Consider the following 24,099-nt stretch of genomic DNA (forward strand, 5'->3'; position numbering starts at 1 on the left):
TCAAATATGCTACAAGTTCTTTGCGCTTCTGGTGTTCACAGTATATGCTTCAGGTAATGCAAAAATCCCTGAAATGAGGTCTTAGTCATCCGAGAAATTTCTGGAGTAAAGCCTAAAGATCTACTCGCGTAACCAAAGGCCTATTATGCAAATTCAAATACGGTACATGCTCTTTGTGGTACTTAGCATAGAATGCGTTCACAGTATATGTTCCGAGTCATCCAAGAAATCTCTGGAGTAAGGCCTTAAGGTCTACACTCGTAACTGTGGGTCTATGGACTTGTCTCAAAAGTGGTACATGGTCTTTGCGCATCTTGAAATCAAATGTGATCACTACATATGTTCTGCACTATCGAAGAAATCTCTCGGATAAGTCCTCTGGCGCCATCATTGCATATGTTCATGGTCATCCAAGAAAACCCTGGAAAAGGCCTTCAGGTCTACACGCGTAACCAGAGATCTATCAGATTTTTTCAAAAGTGTTACATGCCCTTTGTGGTACATAGAATAGAATCCGTCCATTGCATATGTTTATGGTCTTCCAAGAAAATGCTAGAATAGGCCTCAGGATCTTCACACGTAACCAGATACCTTTCGGATTGTTTCAAAAGTGGCATGTGCCCTCTGTGGTACATAGAATATACCGCTTTCATTGCATATGTTCATGGGTATCCAAAAGAACACTTGAACAATCCTCAAGAACTTCACGCGTAACCAGAGTTCTTTCGGCCTATTTGAATAGTTATACATGCCTTTTATGGTACGTAGAATAGAATGCACCCATTTCAAATGTTCATGGTCATCTAAGAAAACCCTGAAGTAAGGCATTAGGATCTACACCAGAGATATATCAGCCTGTTTTAAATTTGGTTCATGCCTTTGGGGTCCATGAATAAAATGCGTTCATGGCATATGCTAATGGTCATCCTAGAAATTTATGGAGTAAGACTTCTAGGCTTACACGAATATCTAGAGGGTCTTTAAGGTCACTCCTTACGGAATTCAAGTTTCAAAGTGCTCGCGTTTTCGGGGGCACACCGCTCGATACGGAAGCAACGCACAACTGTCATTTTTATTATTTCGCGCATGCTGCCACGCAGCAAAGCTAAATCAACAAAAATGACAGTTGTGCGCCACCTTCGTATCGATTGGTGTGCTTCCGAAAACGCGAGCACTTTGAAACTTGGATTCCGTTAATCTAATTTTAATATGGTACATGATCTTTGCGATATTAGCCCGTTTTTTCCCTCACGTTCTCGGCGTGAAGTTGTATCGTTCCAATTTATTTACATTTTGCATTTCCAAAGAATAGACAACTTCATATTAGTGATATGAATGAAGTTTGTATACTACCTGGAACCAACAACAACAAGACAACAATAACTACTTGGAATGCTAATATATCAAGATGAGGTTTCACATCTTATTTATTCTTCAATAACTGCCTAGAGCTAATGACAACAACTTTAACTACTTGAAATGCAAACATATACCAATAGCCTTCCGTTCGTGGGTTGATCTGCAGATCATTCCTATATGGAGTTCATAGACTATTTAGTACCATGGCAAACACAAAAACTACAGCAGACGTTCGATAACTGCAAGTCATTCAACTGCAATGCTTTTCAACTGCAATTCGATAGTTGCAACAGTTTTACAGTTATCGGACCGCTAAACTTCAAACCGATGTCAGACTCAATGACAGCTGCAATGCGCTGCACATTTAGATGCACTTTTATTGCATCTGACGTTGATTGACAACCGTTTGACGTCTAGAGTGCGTTGCAGTTATCGAACGGCATTCGATAACTGAAAAGTATACATTTTGCAGTTATCGAACGGCTACTGTACTAGGAATGTATACATTCACTCAGATGAGGTTGACTTGATTTTGTCTACCCCTGATTTTGCCTAACCCGATTTTATCACGTTTTCGACCCAATTTGCCGCAAACAATAAAGATTTTCATGAAATAACTTTCACTGCCTGCACACTCAGTTTTTATTTCTGCAGCTCGGCAAAAATCCGCACAGCCGTGCGCCAGCAAAATTTAAAACTGACGTTTGTTAGCTGATTTTCGGCAAAATATTTGCTGATTTTCAGCTATTTTGACAGAATTCTCGGCAAAAACATGTTTGCCGGGTAACGGTTGTGCGAATCTCGGTAAAAGTTCAATATTTTGCTGAGATCCTGGTAAAAAAATATTAAGTGTGTGTAGCTTATTATGAATCATTTATAAGTACCTGTTAATAAGTGTGTAAGTCTCTTCGACAAAAAATACGGATTCCATTCACCTTGACTCTATTTCATAGACTACCTGGAGCTCAGGACAACAACAAGAACTACTTGGAATACAAACATATACCAAGATGGAGTCACAAAACTTGTTTATTCTTCGATAACTGCTTCCATTACGGAGATAGATCCGAAGATCTTGACTGTATGGAGTTCGTACTTCGTAGACTACCTGGAACTCACGACAACACCAAGAACTTCATGAAATACAAACATATACCAAGAAAGGATCACACAACTTGTTCATTCTTCAATAACTGCCTCCATTACGGAGGTTGATCCACCGATCTATGGAATTCGTAGACTACCTGGAGCCAACGACAACAACAAGAACTACTTGAAACACAAACATATATCAAGAAGGGGTCACAAAACTTGTTTATTCTTCAAACGCTGCCTCCGTTACCGAGGTCGATCCCCAGACCTTGACTCTATGGAGTTCGTAGACTACCTGGAGTCCTCGAAAACAACAAGAACTACTTGGAATACACACATATATCAAGAAGGGGTCACGCAACTTGTTTATTCTTCTATAACTGGCTCCATTACGGAGATTGATCCGAAGATCTTGACTGTATGGAGTTTGTAGACTACCTGGAACTCACGACAGCAACAAGAACTACATGAAATACAAACATATACCAAGAAGGGGTCACGCAACTTGTTTATTCTTCGATAAATGCCTCCATTACGGAGATTGTTCCGAAGACCTTGACTGTATGGAGTTCGTAGACTACCTGGAACTCACGACAACAACAAGATCTACATGAAAAACAAACATATGCCAAGAAGGGGTCACAGAACATGTTCATTCTTCAATAACTGCCTCCATTACGGATGTTGATCCACCGACCTTGAATCTATGAAGTTCGTAGACAACCTAGAGCCCACGACAACAACCAGAACTACTTGGAATACAAACATATGCCAAGAAGGGGTCACACAACTTGTTTATTCTTCGATAACTGCCTCCATTACGGAGATTGATTCGAAGACCTTGACTGTATGGAGTTCGTAGACTACCTGGAACTCACGACAACAACAATAACTACATGAAAAACAGATATATATCAAGAAGGGGTCACACAACTTGTTTATTCACGGTTGATCCACGGACCTTGAATTTATGGAGTTTGTAGACTATCTGGAACCAATGACAACAACAAGAATTACTTGGAATACAAACAAATACCAAGAAGGGGTCACACAACTTGTTTATTCTTCAATAACTGCCTCCGATACTGAGGTTGATCCACAGATCTTGACTCTATGGAGTTCGTAAGCACCATAAAGAGCATGTACCGTTTTTGAATTTACACGATAGACCTTTGGTTACGTTAGCAGACCATAAGATCTTATTCCAGGGATTTTTTGGATGACTTAGGCCTTACTCCAGGGGATTTTGGAGACCCAGAATACATACTGTGAACACCGACTATTTTAAGAAGCGCAATGAGCATGTAATATATTTGAAACTGGTTGATAGTCCTTTGGTTACGTGTGTAGACTCGTATGCCTTATTTCAAAGATTTCTTGTATAACCATGGACAAAAGCTGTAAACCTTGACAATGGGCAAAAAGTATATGAGTTTCTGTTTCCAAAACTGTCAAAATTATCTAAATCGGTTGAAAATTGTTAAAGTTATGAAAATATCAATTTTGGGAACACGGGTACCCTGTCGGCCATCCACGTGGTAAAAAAAATCAGATGCCCCTCCCCACGTCCCTCCTCACTGTATCAACGTGATTTTCTCACAGATGCTACATTTTATGGAGTTCTTAGATGTCACCGAGTTTCAGCTTTCAGCTATAAAAATTCATTGAAATATCACCACTTGAATTTGAAAAAGGAACACGGGTACCCCGTCGGCCGCATAAGGGTTAAATATAAAGAAGTTTGCCAAGAAAAGCTAGACAGCAAAAAATTATTATTTTTGTTTTTGAGCGACAAAGCTCACAAAATGGTTCGCTTTCAAAGAAGAGCTTGACTTTGATGAAAAGCATACGCATTTTTTGGATGTAGAAGGTTGTTGAGAAATAAATCTGTTGAAGTGCAATGTATTTATCTGATCTGGTCCATTGATTATCAATACGTTATCCAGTATTATCAATCCAAGTGGTGCTCTACCATTTAACAATAACTGGCGCCGCCAGTGGTAATACTTCACTACTACCTTAATACAAAGAGCACAAAAACAAAAAACTCGCTTTGATGTTAATTGAAAGCATTTACAGATGACAAAATGATTGATATAGTTTTGGCCACGCTTTTACACTGCGTACTCCTATGTGCGTCCGTTGGAGCTCTGTATCTCGGTTGTCCGTGAACCGATTTAGCTGAAAATTTAATCACAGCTCAGATATAACTTTACCATATCTAAGTTTCAACCGTATGGATTCACAGGATAGAAAAATATTGCGGTAAAACAGGACGAATGAGAACTTTATTTTGCCGACCAGATAATTAACAAATAAAATTACAGTCGCCTCTCCACATCTCGATATTGAAGGGATTATCGAGATAAGGAGAGTCGAGGAATAGGGCACTGCACGGACAAATCTTTTTCCTTTTCATTCTTCATAAAATTTGACATTTACTGACCTTGTTGTTTTCTAATTTATTTGCAGTGAGAAAGAGACAAAGCAGTCCGTGTGTGTGGAAAATTTAAATGGGTACTAGATCAAAAAAATCTCGTTGCTATGAAAAACGACAACAAAATAAATGGTCGAAATTCTGGGAAATCGCACCAAGCGGCTTTTCGACTGACTTGTGAAATTTTGTTCGTACAAGGAATACGGAAATCGTTTCACATCAATTCGTTCGTACATGCGTTGTAGGATATCCTCAGTTATGGGATTGAGGGATATCCGATACGATTTACGATCAATTAAATCTTTTTAACGAAAGTTTGGTCAAGAAAATGGGTATTTTTTTGTTGGCACTTGGTGCGATTTGGCAAAACCCTGACCAAATAACATTTCTTGTTTTTGATGTGTTTGTTATTGCCTAGTAGCCTAACAATTTTAATATATCGACATATGGAGATAGAATCCTAAAAAAACACGATCAGAACACATCGAGATACCGAGATAGGGAGGATATCGAGATGTAGAAAGCAAATATGTATGCATATTGAAGGTACCGAGTAGCAACCCTATAACCAGAGGCCGGCGGAGTGAAAAACTGTCGAATTGGCAACGTGACATGAAGTCGTGAAAATAATACTGGCAGCACTTGCATTTTTTGCTTGCTCTTATGGATGCAAAATCTAAACATGTCGAATTGGAATCACTTTTGACGGTTCGATTGGAACAAGATGACGTCTTCACCGATCTCTTATTCTAGTATTTCTAGTACCGAGCAAACCTTCCACATATAGAAAGATATCTAGATATAGAACATCGAGATGTAGATAGTCGACTGTTGTTTTAAAGAATGCTTTTAAACCAATCGACATAATGCCAAATGACCTACTTGCCAGTTTTACTTTGGTTACTTCTTCTAAGTTCGCATTTGCCCTGCTCAATGAACAAACAACAAACAATTTAAGCTGAATAAGCTAGTTTTGTTTTGGCTGGAAAATCATATTTTCAATGGAATAAGCCTTTCGTCAACTTCCAATGTCCCATCAAAGAAGGTCCCAATTCTTTAAAGCATGAAGTTTTCCACATTGATCTAAGAGAAAAACACTAAGTTTTTATTTTTCGAGCTCAGCAGAATCGGACATCGCTGTAGCTCAGTATATTTGAAAAATGAATCTTGGTAAGAAATTTCGTTTGTTACATATTTTCCGCAATATATTTACCGTATCGCAGCAACCGAAACGTCACTTTTACTGAGAAATTTTGGCGTCAAAAATAAATGTCTATACCATTAGCATGTCTATACCATTTTAATTTATCAATTGATAAAAACTCACCAGCCAGAGTGAGAATCGGTTGACAATCGTATCTTGTACTAGAGGCATTAACAGCAATTGAACTTATTTTACTCCTTACCACCAAACCATAAGGTGACTTTACAAGTAAACCAGTGGTGAATTTCAAGTTCTCCACATGTCTTTCTACTTGCATTTCTAAAATCCAAAATCTGACTTAATAACTTTCGTACAGTGCTGAAATTCACGTCGAATGATCTGGGAAAAAATGTACATAATGCAAATAAAGGCAAAGGTGGATAAGTTCACTGCCCGAGGCTGCAAGCCCTCGTTTTAACCCAATGCCTCTTATTTGGTATGTAATTAGTCAAGCTTGGGAATACAAATAATCGTCAAAACATAACATATTTGACCTCAAATTTAACCAACAATCGTGTTATGTGAGCTCTGTTTACTGCACGATGTTGGGAATTGAGATCTTGAGACCCCTATATCTCAAATTGCAGACAAATAACTTCACATTACTAGTCTGATCTAGAGTTTTCCAGGGAGTCGAGTGGAATTATTTTTGTCCCCGCACGACTAAAGAAACTAAAATATTGCTTATTTTACCCAACGTTCTGTTATTGAATAGCTATTACCCAAAATGCCAAGGTCTTCCGGAAAGCATATCAAATAAGGGGCATTGGGGTAAAACGAGGTCTTGCAGCTTCGTGCAGTGAACTTAAGCACCTTTGCTCGATTCCCCAGAAAGTTATACGATTTGTGTCAAAATTTCAGCGCAATTCGCCAATACCGAACCAAGATATCGAATTTATTCTCGTTATGGACAATTTTTTTCCAATGTGCATTGTTTCATCTTCATGCGCGTTCCGTTTCTCTCAACTCGTACTTTTGGAAAGTTTTGAAAAGAAGTCACGTGCTTTCCATAATGACCGATCTGTGGCTTTGTCGTATCATCACCATAATGTCATACAGAATACAGAATCGAACAATGATTACAAAATTAGCATCGTATTATCGGAAATATCAGAGCATGCAAGGCAAATGATTCTTGTCATATTGTGTTCGGGTTCTGATAAAGGTTTGTAGCTAGGTGCGTTTGTCAGTAACAAACTCGTTTGATGACAAAGAGTATATTGTTGGGCGTTGCTCGAATATTGATTCCCTGGGTGAAATAGATTTGGGAGTGAGGGCTTGTAATGGACCCCGTGCGTATAATGCACCCCCTAAACAAAATCCCAAATTAAATGCAGGAATCTACGATTTCCTGCAATCTTCCGTGGGAAGATCCATTAATTACGTAACGCAAAAATTGGCCATTTTCAAACCCCCCTCCCCCCTTTGTCACACTGTTTGTATGAAGCCTCTAAATTTTTTGTATGGATTGTCACACTTCGGGCAACCCCCTCCCCCCTCTAAGCGTTACGTAATTTGTGGATGTTCCCCAGATGAAGTTTCTTTATATACCAGGACAGCAGTTCCATACAATTGTTATGAAGTGGAATACATGAATTTAGTTATATTAACTAATATGTGAATGTAAATACGCTAGAGGGCCCATTACTAGCAAACAAAGGGGGCACAAGGAACATGCAGAAATGGAACATGCAAATCAAATAATACGTATATAAACAAACTCGACATTGCGTATTATGGACCCGGGGTGGCTATAATAGGCATGCTAGCTACATCATTTAAATTACTTGCTTTAGTAGTCATCTGATGCAGCAGAAGAACAATATTTATCAACTCTCATCTAGGTTGAATGGCCATTTGGTCGAAATAAAGTTTTCAGTTAATTATTAAACTTTCTAGAATAGATCGCCTATGATGATGATGGTTATGGCAGTCTTCTTATACTCAAAAACAAGTTTTACTTTTTCATCAGACGTTTCGGTTAATTTTTTTTCCTTGTTGGGTATTTTCATCACTGCGACCATTTGTTAGATCTATTGTGATAGGGGAACGGTTCGCCACTTCATTTCATAGCTCCTATTTCCATCCCATCAAAAACAAAGCAATGGAAAGGAATTTGGTTTGTTTATTATTTTTGTGATTTTTTTCAGCAGTAAGCACGCATGTTGACAAAAAGAAGTGACGAATTTAGTGCCGTATTTCTTTGTTTAGGCTTGAGATGGATATATGTACAGAGAGATGGAGATCGGAACAGTTCCCCTATATGCCCCATTTGATATAGCTTTATTGACGCATTATTGCTATGTAGAGCAATCGCATCGCCTTGACTTACAGCTTTGTCCCAATTCGGTATTATTTGGTTCTGATGAACTTTACTACCGTATTGGGATTTGGTCTCTAAACTTCAGAGGGTTATATTAGCCCCCTGTTAAAGAATTTGTCGGACAATGACATAAAAGATGTTCCGAGTACTCAACATGTATACCACAGAAAAATAAAACTGCCACAGGATTAATAAAACTGCCTTGCAAATAAGGTGTTTTTCTAAATGTCTTCTATTTTTGAATTCTTTCCAGGATTTGAGTTCCATTCTGAAAGCACACGCACCACATACACCACAAAATGGTTCCGGACCTATGAATTGTCGAGTTGATCCAAGTCTTTCCAGCATATTAGCTTGTTCGTTGCATTCTTCAATGCCACAATGACCAATACAGATTCACTTTGTTACGACAGGTCAAGGTTTAGAGTGATTGAACAGATTCCCAAACAAGTTTAGACGTGCATGTTGCTGATTTCAAGGCGTTCGATGCTGCTTGACTATCAGATATTATGCAAATATTTGAATGCCTATAATTTCGACGTAAGCATAAATTGGAGCATTCCAGAATAGCCTGAACTTCAGCTTGGAAAACAGTTGGCCACTTGCGCATGGAAATCGAAATACTTAACCCCAGGCCTGTCACGCCTACTCCAACTTGATTGTTCAGTTTTGAACCATCGATGTAGAACACAATTGATCCTGAGCGAAGATTTTGTTCACTATTTGTCCATATACTTCGCTCAAGATTAATTACATCAAAACATCGATAAAAGTTGTATCTTTTCCTCATCCAGTCATCATTGTTAGTGATCAGTGAGCTGATACTTATTTTATTTAGAATACTTAGATGTCCTTTTAGGTCACCTTCGAAGAAGTTCAAATCTTTTCTGATCTTCAAAGCACTCCTCTCAGCTTCTAATTGAATAAATTGATCCAAAGGAAGCACATTGAGCAAAGCGTCTAGTGCTTTCGCTTTGTTCGGCGTGCTTCTCATTGCACTCGTTATGGAAAGGGTAGCTAATCTTTGAAATTTTTCCTTTGCACCGCCCTTTCTTTTGTTTTAGGCTTTAGGCTCGGTTACATATATTGTACCATTATCCCAATGGCGAGCATTTTTCTGATAGATTAATAGGACATTTTGAAAATTCAAACATCCCTCTATTAGTTACACTTACTGAATTAAGATTACATAAACGTTTAGACGTTGTAAAATCAATTTTTTTCGTGCAGAATGAAGAACAAGACTGACACTTACTTAGCAGGATTGCTGTTCGGCATTCTTGCAACATGTTCTGCACATTGTACCCTTCCAGATTTGGCTTCCTTCTGGATGCATACTGGGTTCGACGAAGAATTGGGCTTTCGTCCACTGCCACACACCGTCCTCTTACGCGCCACCAAAGATGGTCAAAGCCCCCGAGTGCTTGAAAGTCCTCCTCGAGCATGGTTCAAGTTTCATGCACCACATTCTAGGTAAAACCTACAACTCGCAGTGGCCTGGGGAGTAGTCATCAAGCCCTTGAATACAATCCCTACTGCTCACACTTCTTCTTCTTCTTCTTCTTCTTCTTCTTCAATGGCTGTACATTCCAACTGGAACTTGGCCTTCTTTTCAACTTAGTATTCTATTACCATTTCCTCAGTTATTAATTATAAGCTTTTATATGCCCGCCATTGCATGAGTATGTATGAGTATTTATATAAAAAATGATGCTACAATTCACTTTCGACGTAATGGCCATTTGACCATTTGACATTCTACTAAGAAGCTCTGAATTTTCCTGTCAATTTCTTTCTGTTTGAAAAAACGTCAATTCGGGCCAATGGTCCATTCGTACAAATAATCTTTTAGAGCGAATGCTACTAACAGCAAGAAGCACTCGCGCTATTGTTGGGTTGTGGTCACATCAATATACCTCGTAGCCGTCTTCAAAAACATAGCCATAAAGCGTCATATCACACTTGACTTTGGTCCGATTTTATAGTTCAATATACATATGATTCCAATCAACAATAATCTTGCTGCATTTGTGAATTCTAACGTTGTTTAATTTTCAGCCGCAACTTATACTAACTTCTACCAAAAATATATGATTTTGATCCTAACTGACTGCATTGAATTTCTAATTTAGGTATCCCTGAATTCTCAATGCATCTTTCTACCCAAAATTTTCCAATTCCAGTTAACCGTATCTTATGTGGAAATCACAATGGAATAGATGCAGTATGTCCCGGGAGCCAATGATGTTTCTCACCCGAAAGCCTCCTAAACCGGACTGAGAATCGAATTCGTCTTCTCCGAATTGGCAATCCTACCCTTTGCTCTCAAGGCTAACTGGTTTTTGTGACTTGCTTATGTTTTTAAAATGGGCCTGAGCAATACGCCCGAAAGGTGATGTAAAATGACTCAATTGCATGTGAAAAAATGGTGAACGCATGGTTGTTTGTTTTGTCTTGAAGGATTAAAGGAAAATCTTACGGGTGGGATGGAAGAATCGGAAATCGTAAAAATTAAGTAAAAATGAAGGTATTTTGTTCAATTTTTCCATTGCAACTCGATAATGAATAACTAATATTGAATTGTAATGGTAACATTCGTTCAGAGATGTCTTACAAAAGATTATATGAGTGAATTTATAAGTGGGGCCATTTTTCCCAGTAGGTATATTTTGTACTGCCCTTCCCTAATTAGAACGACAGCCGCAAAACCATTGTGCCTTCAAAGACGAACATAAATTGCCGTTAAAGTAGTTACTCTGTTGATTCTATTATCTCACAAAGAAATTTATTTTCCATTGAACCATGCAAGATAAAGAATAACATTTTTATTACCATCATAATACAAAGCTATAACATAATCTTCGTGAGTTCTTCATTCGCCAATTTCCACAAATAATCCTTCTAACAATATCGGAAATGGCAGCAAATACCTATTATCTACAACTTGACTTAAGGTAACGATGGTATTTTGGACATCTGAATATATTTTAAACTGTTGTGTATAATTTGTTTATTTTTTTACATAAAATTCGTTAGGAAGGGTTTATGGGAGATGCTAAACAGACATATGAACATTAATTTCTGGAGCACTTTTGGATACCTAACACGTATATTTTGCCAAAGATCCAAAATATATTATTTACCCTGTTAGCTTAATCGGGTAAATCCAACTGACGAAGGAAAGTACCTTCCATAAGAGTGACGTTTATCAATGTAGGATATCTTGAAAATATAAATAATCGTTGTACCATCGACTATCGTATATAGAGATTTGTTCCAATTCGATGTGCCCTTAGAACCTTTTGCTAGCACAATCCATTATTGTGTTGTGATTGAGAGTATTCAACCTTTCAATGATGTTAGGCTAGATGCACGATAAATGGGAAAAGCGGCAATGTTTCATACTTCCAGCCATTCAACCACTACAGCCAAAGTGAGACTGAAGAGCATAACAACACTCGAGGCAATAGTCAACAATGCCGGGAGTCGGTCAGGTTGGGTCACATAAATGATGGAGAGAAAAAAAACAAACGGCGGAAAATGGGATGGGATGGGAAGTCACGACATTCGCCAACATCGCTATTTGTTGTGATGGTGGTGGCGCTGGCGGTGATTGTTGAAGTGGCTTCTGGAGACCAGCAGAAAGAGTCTTCTACAAGTGTTCTTAGAATATGAGAATCATCCTTCAAGGAAAACGTCACCGCGCGCCGTTCCATTTTTTTCTAAGGACGAAAATTACACTCCAGTCGCCGGCCGGATAGTTGGCTGAGTGTGATTTTAATACACCGCGAGGGTGTTTAGCAGTAATTAAAAATTTTCCCTCTCGAGGCCTCGAGACGATGCCGTGGATCAAGAAAGAGCTTCTCATTCATTGTCTTGTGGAGAAGAATAGATAAAGGGAAGGGCGATATTCTTCCGGCAAGAAAGTAGCGTAAAAAATGAAACTTTTCAGCGGATAACGGTTGCAATAATTGGAATGCTAAAAACTTCGCTCCCCACTTCCTTTTTGGAGATGGATGGAAAAAAAAGCGGAAAGACGTTGCGTCAATTTCATGGAACAAGTGGCTATAAAGTTGTGATGGAATAGAATAATGAGGAGGTTGAAGTGTTGAGTAGTCTCAATTATCCTGTGGTGAATCCGATGAAAGTAAGATTCTACAAGACACGCAACGTATTGGACGGAATTATTCTACTTTCCAGGGAAAACAACAATATAAAATTATTAAAACAAATCGTGTATTCTGTTCTAAGCTTATATATCAAAACACTGTCAATTTACTTCAAGCTATACTTTTGTAACGCCAGATTGTAATACCTTCCAATTTGTGGATGAATTCACTAAACTTCTCCTCGACTATTAATTCGATCTCCATTTTGAATATCGATATGAAATAGCTATAAAAGCTCAGCATGGACACAGACCAATTTCGCTCTTCTTTGATAACAGGGATATTTCTGAGTGTACGCGGTTAAATTATAATTTGAATTTTGGCTCCGCTCTCCCAATCTCTTGAATCCGATACGAAAGAGTGAGCTCCCTGGTTTTAATATGATACCTCGTACACACGTGCATATTGCAGTGTGGTAGGATTAAATAGTTAAACCGAGAAGGAATTCTTTGTTCTATTATCTAACGCGCAATTGTAGTTTAAACAATAACTAGAGGCAGCTTGGCCATCGCGATTTCTCATTTGAATAGTGATTCTTTGCCAGTGCGGATGTGCTACTAAAAGCCAGTTTAAACGTAGAGACGCCAACCGACGCCATAGTGCGAAAGATTCGTTTAAAGTTTAAATAGTTGAAAATCACCTTCAGTGCCTAGAGAAATAAGCTAATCTTGAATTGGTAAGAACCAATAACCCAAAAGTAAAATTCTCCCTATAAGTAAGAACTGTTTAATTAGTTTATTAACAGTAGTTAGCTTCGAGGCATCACATGTGCAACTATTAGTACTCTTGAATGAGTTAGAACCCGAAGCAAGGTAAGCCACTCTACATCGCTTCAAAATAGGATCGTTTCTAATAAAACCGAACTGCGTTGTAGAAATCCCCTACAACGTAGGGTGCTTGCGTAGGATTGGGCCACCCGTCAAATTACCACCCACGAGCTCTGCCGACTTGATGCGTATGCACTTGCGCCGAGGACACTCGTGAGCACGTTTTCGTCCCGTACGATTCATCTCGTTTCTCAACCACACGAAATCCGCCTACTGAAGCGCAACATCATCGAATCACGCCTAACCGATCCGACAAGAGCGACGGTTGGAAAGATCGCTCGATAACATGCGGTCGTTGCGTCGAATTTGTTTCCGAGGCGTATGGTGAGACGACGAATGAACTTTTCGCGCGGTGCTGGTTTTCAACGTCGAGTTTGGTAAGGTGTGTCCAACCTGGTTCGAAGCGTAGAAAACGGAGAGAGCGAACGTGAGAGTCAGCTGAATTCGATCCTTGTCGGGGCCCCGATCAACGCGTCGTTGGACCTTCAGCGCCGGCAAGTACTCATAAGACACATAGTTAGGTTGAGAGAAGGTCAGGGTAGCTAGGAGAGAATTTGTGCACACTGAAATTGGACCAATAAAGTTAATTATCTCCATTCGTGCATTGGTCCCAAGTAGATACCCATATGAGCTTATTCTGCATTGGTTAACATCTCAATTGAAATGAATTCGATACTTATTTTTATTCTCTTTCTCATTTAGCCAATTTAACTTTATGATTCACATAGACTGAAGAGTTCTCTCGGTTTGCACGGTGGGTCTGAACAGGTAAGTTTATTCTCCGTTCGGGTGCAAGATTTGGCGTAGTGTTTGAGCCATTGAAAGACTCGCCCTAGAAGAGGGTCTCATAGCCGGGATCCCAAAAGAGCATCAGCAGTCTTCCTTATTTGAGGAAGTGGCGCATAAGCTGCTGTTTGTACTGAGCTCTAGATAATACGTTACACTTTTTCCCGTGGAAGGAGGTGTGATTAATGCAGTGAAAAATATTATGTTAGTTAAAATAAATTATTAACCTCTGTAGTACCAGTACGTACCTGGTCACGTCCTTACAAGTGTTTTTATTTTATAATAGTATTATTTCATTTCATTTATTAAGTTAACATCTAAACAGATAACACTGAATCAACAATTTGACGCCACAATGCACGGTTCGAGGCCGCATCTCTCCATCATCGGATACGCCCCACGCTCGCCAAGTCGTTCTGCACCTGGTCTGCCCATCTCGCTCGCTGCGCTCCACGCCGTCTCGTACCTGCCGGATCGGAAGCGAACACCATCTTTGCAGGGTTGCTGTCCGGCATTCTTGCAACATGTCCTGCCCATCGAACCCTTCCGGCTTTAGCTACCTTCTGGATACTGGGTTCGCCGTAGAGTTGGGCGAGCTCATGGTTCATTCTTCGCCGCCACACACCGTCTTTTTGCACACCGCCAAAGATGGTCCTAAGCACCCGTCTCTCGAATACTCCGAGTGCTTGCAAGTCCTCCTCGAGCATTGTCCATGTTTCATGTCCGTAGAGGACAACCGGTCTTATTAACGTCTTGTACATGACACATTTGGTGCGGTGGCGAATCTTTTTCGACCGCAGTTTCTTCTGGAGCCCGTAGTAGGCCCGACTTCCACAGATGATGCGCCTTCGTATTTCACGACTAACGTTGTTGTCAGCCATTAGCAAGGATCCGAGGTAGACGAATTCCTCGACCACCTCGAAGGTATCCCCGTCTATCGTAACACTGCTTACCAGGCGGGCCCTGTCGCGCTCGGTTCCGCCCACAAGCATGTACTTTGTCTTTGACGCATTCACCACCAGTCCAACTTTTGTTGCTTCACGTTTCAGGCGGGTGTACAGTTCTGCCACCTTTGCAAATGTTCGGCCGACAATGTCCATGTCATCCGCGAAGCAAATAAATTGACTGGATCTGTTGAAAATCGTACCCCGGCTGTTACACCCGGTTCTCCGCATGACACCTTCTAGCGCAATGTTGAACAACAGGCACAAAAGTCCATCACCTTGTCATAGTCCCCGGCGTGATTCGAACGAACTGGAGTATTCGCCCGAAATATTCAATTTTGCACACCATCCACCGTTGGCGTTGCTTTAATCAGTCTGGTAAGCTTCCCAGAGAAACTGTTCTCGTCCATAATTTTCCATAGCTCTACGCGGTCTATACTGTCGTATGCCGCCTTGAAATCAACGAACAGATGGTGCGTTGGGACCTGGTATTCACGGCATTTTTGAAGGATTTGCCGTACAGTAAAGATCTGGTCCGTTTTCGAGCGGCCGTCAATGAAGCCGGCTTGATAACTTCCCACAAACTCGTTCACTAATGGTGACAGACGACGGAAGATGATCTGGGATATCACTTTGTAGGCGGCATTAAGGATGGTGATCGCTCGAAAGTTCTCACACTCCAGCTTGTCGCCTTTCTTGTAGATGGGGCATATAACCCCTTCCTTCCACTCCTCCGGTAGCTGTTCGGTTTCCCAGATTCTGACTATCAGTTTGTGCAGGCAAGTGGCCAGCTTTTCCGGGCCCATCTTGATGAGCTCAGCTCCGATACCATCCTTACCAGCGGCTTTGTTGGTCTTTAGCTGTTGAATGGCATCCTTAACTTCCCTCAAGGTGGGGGCTGGTTGGCTTCCATCGTCCGCTGAACTGACGTAGTCATCTCCTCCGCTGCCTTGACTTTCACTGCCTGTACTCTCCGCGCCATTCAGATGTTCCTCGTAGTGCTGCTTCCACCTTTCGATCACCACACGTTCGTCCGTCAAGATGCTCCCATCCTTATCCCGGCACATTTCGGCTCGCGGCACGAAGCCTTTGTGGGATGCGTTGAGCTTCTGGTAGAACTTGCTTGTATCTTGAGAACAGCACAGCTGTTCCATCTTCTCGCACTCCGCTTCTTCCAGGCGGCGTTTCTTCTCCTGAAAATGGCGGGTCTGTTGTCTCCGCTTCCGTCTATAACGTTCCACGTTCTGCCGGGTACCTTGCTGCAGCGCGACCGCCCGCGCTGCGTCCTTCTCCTCCAGAATCTGTCTGCACTCTTCGTCGAACCAATCGTTCCGTCGACTTCGATCCATATACCCGACGTTGTTCTCCGCTGCGTCGTTAATGGCTGCTTTGACTGTATTCCAGCAGTCCTCAAGAGGGGCCCCATCGAGCTCACCCTCTTCCGGCAACGCTGCCTCGAGATGCTGCGCGTATGCAGTGGCGACATCAGGTTGCTTCAGTCGCTCTAGGTCGTACCGCGGCGGTCGTCGGTACCGAACATTGTTGATGACGGATAGTTTTGGGCGCAGTTTAACCATCACCAGATAGTGGTCAGAGTCGATGTTAGCGCCACGATATGTCCTGACGTCGATAATGTCGGAGAAGTGCCGTCCATCAATCAGAACGTGGTCGATTTGTGATTCTGTCTGCAGTGGTGATCTCCAGGTGTACCGATACGGAAGGCTGTGTTGGAAGTAGGTGCTGCGAATGGCCATATTCTTGGAGGCGGCGAAATCAATTAGTCGTAGGCCGTTTTCGTTCGTCAGCCGGTGAGCGCTGAACTTTCCAATAGTCGGTCTCAACTCCTCCTCTTGGCCAACCTGAGCGTTCAAATCTCCTATGATGATTTTGACGTCGTGGCTTGGGCAGCTGTCGTACTCACGTTCCAGCTGCGCGTAGAATGCGTCCTTATCATCATCAGTGCTTCCGGAGTGTGGGCTATGGACGTTGATTATGCTGAAGTTGAAGAACCGGCCTTTGATCCTCAACCTGCACATTCTTTCATTGATCGGCCACCACCCGATCACGCGCCTTTGCATGGCAGCCCTTACTTTGCACCGTTCAATGTGGAAAAACCATCCATAAAAAAATGAAAAACGATCCATAAATAACATCTGAATGTTCCATAAAACGCTACCATAAATCCATAAAATAGTTCGAGAGATTCCATAAAAAAATATTTTTATGATCCATAAAACTTTGAAAAATGATCCATAAAAACTATATATTGATCCATAAAACTTCTAATTTGCGCAATTTATATCCTGATGATGATCCATAATTTCAGCCATATGATCCATAATTTTGGTCATATGATCCATAATTTTGATAATGTGATCCATAATGCTTGGAAAGAAGGCCAATGAAACTATATTAATTGATCCACACATTTTATAAAATCTATGGATCATTTATCAAAATGTATGGATCATATCACCAAAACTATGGATCATTTGAACAAAGTTATGGATCAAATGGCCAGAATTATGGATCATATGACTAAAATTATGGGTCATATTACTGAAATTATGGATCATCATCACGATAAAAAAATGCGCAAATTTGAAGTTTTAGGGATCAAAATAGGGTAAAACGTCCTATCGTTGTGGTATGCCCTAATGTTGCGGTAGTGTTAAAGAAGTCCATTCTGGATATAATAGCATTGCAAACAATTGTGGGTACGCTAAAACTCTTCGGATTAACGACTAGAACAGCTTTTGTTTGACAAAATTCCGTTCAAAACGATGAAAAATTAACATTTTTCGTTAAAAATTTGAATCCTTTGAGCCTATTATTGCGGTAGTGCTAAGGTCCTATTGTTGCGGTATCGCTCTCCATAAGAATTACATGCAATACCGCAACAATAGGACTGACCTTCAAAAAATATCGCAACGATAGGCAACTGCGTCCTATTATTGCGGTAGTTTGTTTTTATGGTGATAAAAACAAAACAACATAACTTCAGCACAATTGACGTAATATTTACGAAACTATAGTTAACGAGCATCCTATTCAACTACTACAATGTGGAAATCGACCAACAGGTAATTTTCGAAGAATTTTTGTAATCAATTTTGTTTCGACACGGTGCTTAACCCCTCCATAATAGGTCGTTTTACCCTATAGTTTTTTATGGATCATTTTCCAAAGATTTATGGATCATTTGTCATATTTTCATGGGAAAATAGCAAGAATTGTATTGTTTTTCTTGACCATGTTAATGGAACATATTTCCCAATTAATTGCTAAATTTTAGCTTAGTTATGGATCGAAAAATTATTCTTTATGGAATCTCATTAACTATTTTATGGATTTATGGTAGCATTTTAAGGAACATTCAGATGTTATTTATGGATCGTTTTCCAGTTTTTTATGGATCCGTCTTTATCGTTTATATGCAAAAGTATGTTTTGCCCCTTTGCATATCGCCCATCACTATGAAAGCTGTTCCCAGCTCGTGTGTGTTGCCGCAGCTCTGGTAGATGGTATGATTACCTCTAAACGTTCGCACCATTGATCCCTTCCAACAAACCTCCTGCAGCGCTACTATGCCGACTCCACGGTCCTTGAGCACATCGGCGAGAATGCGTGTGCTCCCGATGAAGTTGAGAGATTTGCAGTTCCACGAACCGAGTTTCCAATCACTAGTCCTTTTCGTCGCAGTGGTCTTCGCCGATGGTTCCGGTCCGTCCTCTCTTGTTGATTGTTCGTTGCTTATGATTTTTAAAGGCTGGCTTGCAGGGCCTGACACCAAACCCCCTAAATTTCCGGAGGACCATTCCTCCTTATTTCCGGTGGACCATGGTGCACAGTTTCACATAGAGTCCCTCGCTGGCACTCGGACGATGATCAGCCGCCCCTAACATGGAGAACAGACGCTGTTGTGAGCCGATCCTGACATGGAGAACAGACGCTCAATAAGATTTGCACCTCCGGAGAGGAGCAAACCCCCCCTTCCCTGTCAGCATACGACCATAGTTCCCACCGGGGTTAGTTACCCGATCTTCCCTAAGGTTGCTCGTATCCCGGCCAGCACCACGGGGAGGTAGGGATAGGAGAGGCTAAGGACCGCGAGATGGGGTCTATTTTATTCCTTCAGGTACGCGAAGTACCAATGGTACGCTTTACCCAGCATTTGCCGTGCCTGTCTTCATATATTTCTTTTGTTACCGACATCACGTGTCAATGTATTTTCTTCTCGTTCTGAAACATATTTCCTTTGAGAACATTAATAAATTACGTAACGCTTGGAGGGGGAGACGGTTGCCCGAAGTGTGACCCATTTTCAGATGCTTCATACAAAAAGCGTGACATAGGGGAGGTGGGGGTTGAATTTTTGCGTTACGTAATTAATGCATCTTCCCTTTCCTATGTTTAGCATATACACATACATATTTCACGAAGATATAATCTCTGAAACCCATTTTGTCAGATAAACCACGCCACGGATCAAACTTCAAACAAAGTTATAAGACGTCTCATGTTTTCCTACGCCTTTGTCAACATAATCACCCTAATACGTGGAAACCGAAGGAAAACAGAAAAGTTTTTTTTTCATGTTAATTGCCTACTATGGAAAATGAGCACCGATGACTTCTAACACTGAGTGGCGTTTTGCTAACTTGACGAGTATCCACCGGAGAGCAAGGACTGCGGTAGGACGACCAAAACATCAAGGGATATATTATTGTGGTAGCTTTCGAAACACTATCTATACTCTAGGGACGTCCAAAGTTTGTGAACCGAGGTAAACCATTACAGGATTTGAGATTAACTTCTAATCCAGCTTATTTCACGCAAAAGTTCTAACTACTTATTTCACTCCAACTGCCATTTCACGTTATCGGCCTTTACCTCTTGATTCAACATATAATAACTGTTCCGATTCTTCATTATTTTAATCCTCTATTCATCTTATCTATACAAGAAGAGTAGATGTTATTACTTTTCGATTTGATTTGTTCAGTAGTGAGCATGTTATAAAAAACAAAATCGATGCTTTTTTCTTTCTTTGGAGATGAAAGAACTTCGTGACCGTGAGATAGAAAAGTGAACCGCAACATGATTTGAAATGCCTTTTAAAGCAAGGAGGATTCATCACAAAATTTTCTTCCAGGAGCGAAACTCAATCAGGGTCTTTACTTCGCTTTTTCATCACCATGCTGTTTCCACAGAAACCCCATCCGATGAAACAATTATGGTGTGAATAATTCACAACCCAAGTTTGACTTTGACAACGAAATAAAATCCAGTTCACAAACGGTGAGCCCCTTGGGCTCGTGTTACATGGCTGCCATCCTGCACACCATTCCCAAATGCGTGACAAGGAACTGGTTCAATCCGGTCTTTCGTTGTCGTTGCCATTATGGTGAACATGAAAGGGTATTCGCTCATTTTATACACCCTAAACGCACATGACACACATTCTACATGTAGATGATATTTTCAAATTTGTTTTCATCCTTTGTAAGAACGCTAGTACATTTTCGTTCCACTGAGAGTATAATAATATTCTACATGTGCAAAACTTTAGACAGTGCAAATTACCTAAGTAATTGTTTTGAGTTACAATAAATTGAAAAGTAGATTTGGGTGCTGCTTTCTTTCCTATTATCCAGAGAAAACGCTCTCGTTCGGCTTCCCGTAGCCCTTTCAGCACATATAGCCTGTTATCCAACGGAGGAGAACGTATTGTTCTGCTAAATTATGAACGTATTGAAAGTTTGATTCTCGTCTTCAGGAAGGTTTCCATTCATGTTTTTTTCACCGGGTCACTGTAAAGTTCGTCGTTCTTAAGTGTTCACCGTAGTATCGTTAATAAAATATCGCGACCAGAACTTGATTGGGGTAATTGAAAAGGTTAACTCCACCAGCATGCAGTTTAATTATGCAGACGGGTAGAGGAATCGAATATCAGCCGGGTCGACAAAATCGAAATAAGCACAAAAGTCCTGATTGATCCACGTAAAAGTTTTTTTTCCTTTTCTTGTGTTTATCCGAGAGTTGCCTTTACATGTTTTAATAACTTTTGAACGCCGTAACTGATTGTAAATAAGTGCAATATTTTACGTTCAATATGTGGGCATATATTCGAGCTAAATCGAAAAATATCGGTATAGATCTTCTTGATACAACAGCGAGCTGATTTGTTTTTTTAAATACGACAGCTTTCGGTACAACTTAGCAGTACAAGAGAGGCAACAGAAGCAGGGGACGGTGAGAAGACTTGAACCCTTGGGTGACTCAATCCCCCCTGTTTTACAGAGAACCAAAGTATTGTGTTCCAGCGTAATTTTAGTATGTATCATCTAGCTAAGCTGACCAAACGTACCGTATTTAACGGGACAGTCCTATTTTTTAGACATCATTGTGCTGTCCCGTCGTAATCTAAACAGAAGGTTACAGAAGGTTATGGTAGTGAATGATTCACTCCAAACATTTTCTCTAATTTCTTATACGGAAAATGAAAATTAAGCCCATAGGGTAAATCACTACTTGAGCCTATGGACCCGATTCCCGGCTCACTGTTCGTAAAATCTCAAATACTCAGATCTCATCTGCGATTCAAATCATGCGTGAGTCAAATCGCAAAGAGAATCGCCCATGATTCAAATCGCGATTTGCATCATTGCACGTTTCTACATGTTCTTCGTTGTTGAATGTATTGAATTACCTTTTTTCGCCTGAACCAATGTCTACTAATTTTTTTTTTGTGTCTTTATTAAGGAGACTTTCAGCCCGAGGCTGGCTCGACTCCGAACTACTAATTCCATATGTGATCAAAACATACATCTCTACTGCGTTTTGACGTTTTGAAGAGCGAAATCATTTTTCGTTGAGTGAGCGAAGAGATGCGATTCTGTCCGAGATTTTTTTTTATTAAAGAGGCTTGCCGCCCTAGGCTGGCTCACCTCTGGAGAGGAGCTGTCCGAGAAACTCAAGCGCGATGCTCTCCCTACAGAATCGCAAACGAGTTAGCTCGTGCATGAAGCATCGATGATTGAGATTTGAGAATGTTTTTATTAATACTGCTCACTGCATAGAAAACTAATTATTTATCAACAGTCTAAGACGAATTAAGTACTCTCCATTTAATTCCACCAATTATTAATAATTGGTGGAATTAAATGGAGAGTACTTAATTCGTCTTAGACGGTTGAATACATTCCACTAAAAGAGCTTAATATTTTTTTCTAATTATTTATATTATTTGCGGCGTTTATGATTGACAATTAAAAAAAAAAGTCTCCCATTTATCTCGAAAAATGCTCAATATTTGTCAACCATTTATTTTACTCCTATAGTTGATCCAATTATAGATTTTAATTTTTAATATAGAAAATGTAGATTTAAAACTTTCGCTTCTTGTTGCAACACCACTGAGCCGGAATGAGTCTTTCCATTTTTACAAAACGGTATCATGAGATAAACACGTGCCTGAATATCGTCACAATGCTCGATACAATCATTGCTTGAAGCTGATAATCACCACACATTAGTTCTAAACTCACGCACTTCAATCCTTCTTATTTTTTCGTTCCACTAGAACTTATATAAACATTCATTCATTTATTTAGTTTACATCTAAACAGATAACACTGAATCAACAATTTGACGCCACAATACACGGTTCGAGGCCGCATCTCTCCATCCTCGGATACGCCCCACGTCTACTTGCACTCCGCCAAAGGTGGTCCTAAGCACCCGTCTCTCGAATACTCCGAGTGCTTGCAATTCCTCCTCGAGCATTGTCCATGTTTCATGTCCGTAGAGGACAACCGGTCTTATTAGCGTCTTGTACATGACACATTTGGTGCGGTGGCGAATCTTTTTCGACCACAGTTTCTTCTGGAGCCCGTAGTAGGCCCGACTTCCACTGATGATGCGCCTTCGTATTTCACGACTAACGTTGTTGTCAGCCGTTAGCAAGGATCCGAGGTAGACGAACTCCTCGACCACCTCGAAGGTATCCCCGTCTATCGTAACACTGCTTCCCAGGCAGGCCCTGTCGCCCTTGGTTCCGTTGCGTTGCGTTGTAACGAAGTATTTCGTAGATTGCATACTGATAGTTGTCATGTTTATGCTTTACCTTTCTTACCCCAATTGCTTATGGATTTCCATTTGGGATTCAATGGAAATCCAATTGGGGGTCCAAAATGATAAAACATGAAAGCTATCATTGCCGGCCACGCCCATCTTCTCAGTTACTAGGAAAGGGAAGGAAATGATAATATGACATCTACTTAACGAGAGGCCAGCGACTCACCGACGCCCTGTGGAAATACGTTGGGAGTGACTTTGCTAAGAAATTTATGTCACTCCATTATCCTTGCCGATGATTTTCCTCGGATGGGGCGAAGGTATTAGCCTTGTCCTGGCTTGTTCAATTTCGATACACATAGTTGGGTAGAGAGAAAAGATGTGAAATATTGCTAAAGTAGGATTCGATGGATACGGGGAATTGACTCATATGCCACCGTTATTAGCTGGTTATGGGACAGCTTTCTCGCAAGGGCAGCTGTTGTATAATTGGTAAATACGTCCGTATTCTTAATGGAATAGTGCGGGTCATGTTATGTTACTTATATATGTGGCCATGGAGTCATAATATCCAGTGTGAGTTTAAAAAGGAACGGACTTACCAGAAATTTCAACATATTACCGACATCGTTCACCGTTTTAGATCTTGAAACATGCAATGCTGTTATTGTTTGCAACGATCGAGCCTCCTCAGGATACAGTTTAGTTTCAGTATACACAGGCCCTGTCGCGCTCGGTTCCGCCCACAAACATGTACTTTGTCTTTGACGCATTCACCACCAGTCCAACTTTTGTTACTTCACGTTCCAGGCGGATGTAGTTCTGCCACCTTTGCAAATGTTCGGCCGACAATGCCCATGTCATCCGCGAAACAAATAA

The 24,099-nt window shown here is 40.6% G+C and overlaps 1 protein-coding gene and 1 long non-coding RNA gene across 2 annotated transcripts in view; both read left to right on the forward strand.

Moving 5' to 3' along the window:
• LOC134219544 (integral membrane protein DGCR2/IDD-like) overlaps positions 1-24,099 on the forward strand; it is a 214,993-nt gene that overhangs the window by 25,153 nt on the left and 165,741 nt on the right. The gene's annotated exons all lie outside the window — the stretch shown is intronic.
• On the forward strand, positions 13,139-13,984 carry LOC134228137 (uncharacterized). The gene is made up of 3 exons (XR_009983846.1): positions 13,139-13,260; positions 13,319-13,396; positions 13,459-13,984. It is a non-coding gene; the product is annotated as an uncharacterized LOC134228137 (long non-coding RNA).

The sequence above is a fragment of the Armigeres subalbatus genome, chromosome 3, assembly GCF_024139115.2.
Source record: "Armigeres subalbatus isolate Guangzhou_Male chromosome 3, GZ_Asu_2, whole genome shotgun sequence".
Lineage (NCBI taxonomy): Eukaryota > Metazoa > Arthropoda > Insecta > Diptera > Culicidae > Armigeres > Armigeres subalbatus.